Genomic DNA, 2,684 nt, shown 5'->3' with positions numbered 1-2,684 from the left:
AAAAAAAAAAAACCCTCAGATCTGCAAAGGTATAGATATTCCAGTATCTTAACCTCTTACTGGAACTTATCTAGTAAGAGGTTAAGATACTGGAATATCTATACCATGAAATATTATTCACTCATAAAAAGGAATGAAGTATTGATGCATTTTACAGCATGGATAAACCTTAAAAACTTTATGCTAAGAGAAACAAGCCAGACACAGAAGGCCACATATTGTTTGATTCCATTCATATAAAATGTTCAGAATAGGTAAATCCATAGGGAAGTAAAGTAGATTAGTGACTGCCAGAGGATGGGGGTAAGAGAGAAATTGGAAGGCAATTTTGGGATTGACAAATATGCTCTGGAATTAGGTAGTGGTGATGTTTGTACAATATCGTGAATATACTAAAAAACACTGAATTGTATATGTCTTTGTAATATTGTTTGTATTTTATGCCCCTCACATACATTTAAAATATTATTGTTATATATTCAAAATTTAGTAATAGTTCTTTTTATTTTCAAAAAATGTTGAGATGAATACATTTATTCTTATTTGGAAGGAAGGAAGGAAGGAAGAAAGGTAGGCAAGCAGGGAGGGAGTAAGGAAAGCAGGGAGGGAGTAAGGAAGGAAGGAATGGAGGAAGAGAAGAAAGATAGGGGTGAAGAAGAGAGGGAAAGAAAGAAGGGGAGAAGAGAAAAGGGGGAGGTAGAGGAACTATTGAGAATGTATAAGTAAGAATCTAGGTTCTTGTCAGCATTCAACAAAGAAGAGATTAATGGGAGCAATAGCAATCAGGGAGGACCACCCAGAGGAGGTAAGTCTTGAGATAGGCCCTGAAGAATTGATTGGATGTAATACAGTGGACATGGAGAGGAAATAAAAGGAGTCCTCATGAGGAAAATAAGATGAGCAAAGACAGTATGGAGGAATGAGACTGGGAAGAATCCAGAAGGCAAAGAGGTATCTCTCCCAGGCCTGCTCAGGAGACAGTGAGGAGGCATGTGTCTACTGGGGAGCCCGTGCTAAAGGACAGTGAGGCTACATGGTAGAGCCCCATGGGGTGGGGGCGGGGAGCTGAAAGCCAGGGCAAGTCAACGAGGCTGTTGAGAGGAGGCCCAGCCTGTGTTGACCAGTGTTTCTTCTGAGTTGTTAAAAGGCAGACCCTGCCCCTTATGGGGGCGCTAGAGCTGCCTAAGTCCCTTGGCCATCTTGAAGAATCCAGGCTTTATGCTCCTGTTCTATCAGAAATGCCCCCATGGTGATTGGAGAAATCCCTACTCTTCATCTTCTAGAGCTTAATTATGTGGACTCTGGAATTCCTTGAGAATAAGGAGAATGTGAGCTTCCCACTGCTTTCTCCTCACTGTGATTCCACAGCTGGCCTGGGATTTCCCTAAGTTCCCCTCCCTGTGGAGTGAGGTTAGAAACCCTGAAAACCATATGCCCAGAGGCCCCATTAGAGTGTGTGGTGATTTGGGAATGTGGTTGTGCCCAAGAGGGATCTCAGAGGAGCCCTGGGAAACAGGGTCACTCTGGCAGGGTCTCACTGGAGATGGGCTCCAGTGTCATCCTTGGGTGGGCAGAACATGCCGGCCAGGGGTGGGTTCAGTATAAAATCCCACTCCTCGCATCTTTTAGAGGCAAGGGAAGCTCTAGAGGCAGATTAAACCTATATATAAACAGCAGTAAAAATACTGCTCTTCTCTCTCTATGGAATGCTTAGATTCCAGGTTTTTGTATATCATTGGGTCTTTCTTGTCACTCAGATCTCAGCCAAACATTTACCTCTTCAAAAAGGCCTTCTAATAACCCCAGGCAAAGTGTCTCCTAATCACTGTCTGGTAAAGTGTCCCCTAGTCACTGTTTGTCATAACACTCTATTCTATTTCCTGTTCAAAGCACTTGCCACTCTCTAAAGCAGGGGTCCCCTAGCCCCAGAGTTGTGAACCAGTACCAGCCCACGGCCTATTAGGAACGAGGCCGCACAGCAGGAGGTGAGCAGCAGAGAAGCCATCGAAGTTTCATCTATATTTGCAGCTGCTCCCCCATGCTAGCATCACCACCTCAGCTCCACCTCAGATCATCAGGCATTAGATTCTTATAGGAGCACCGGTCCCTGGTGCCAGGGATCGCTGCTCTACAGTGTCCAGAAGAGTGGGACATTGTGTATTTTGTCACTGCTGTATCTGAAGTGCTTAGAGCAGTGCCCAGCACATAGTTGGTGTCAATGAGTGAATGAACATTGTGTATCAATGTCTGTAAAAGGAGAGATATAAAGGGGGAGTAGGAGAAAGAGAAGAAAGAAGGGAGGGAGGGAGAATGAAAGGGAAAGAGGGAGGAAGAGAAAAAATGCTGTCCTAGCCTGAGTCTCACCTCTATGTCCACTACAGGGATTCACCCATATCTGAGCACGTCTGCCAGACCGTTAGGTGCATCCACCAGAAATACGTTTTTGTGAGAAACTGAAGCATCTCCTGAGAAAAAGAGTAGTAAACTTAGTTCCAGTCTCAAAGCCTAGATAGTGGCAGAAGGACTGACTTAAGTTTAGCTCTCATAGGTCAGCTTCCAATCCCATTGTACACATTATGGGGAGCTGGACATGGCTATAAGGAAAACCTGAAATAAATATTTCACAAATAGCTCTTATACTGTGTGTAAATATGTTGGAGGCGGAGGGAGGAGGCAGGCATTCC

Source organism: Pteropus vampyrus, unplaced genomic scaffold (genome assembly GCF_000151845.1).
Source record: "Pteropus vampyrus isolate Shadow unplaced genomic scaffold, Pvam_2.0 Scaffold22, whole genome shotgun sequence".
Taxonomy (NCBI): domain Eukaryota; kingdom Metazoa; phylum Chordata; class Mammalia; order Chiroptera; family Pteropodidae; genus Pteropus; species Pteropus vampyrus.
The sequence above is the reverse complement of the archived record's forward strand: the minus strand, read 5'-3'. Positions refer to the sequence as shown.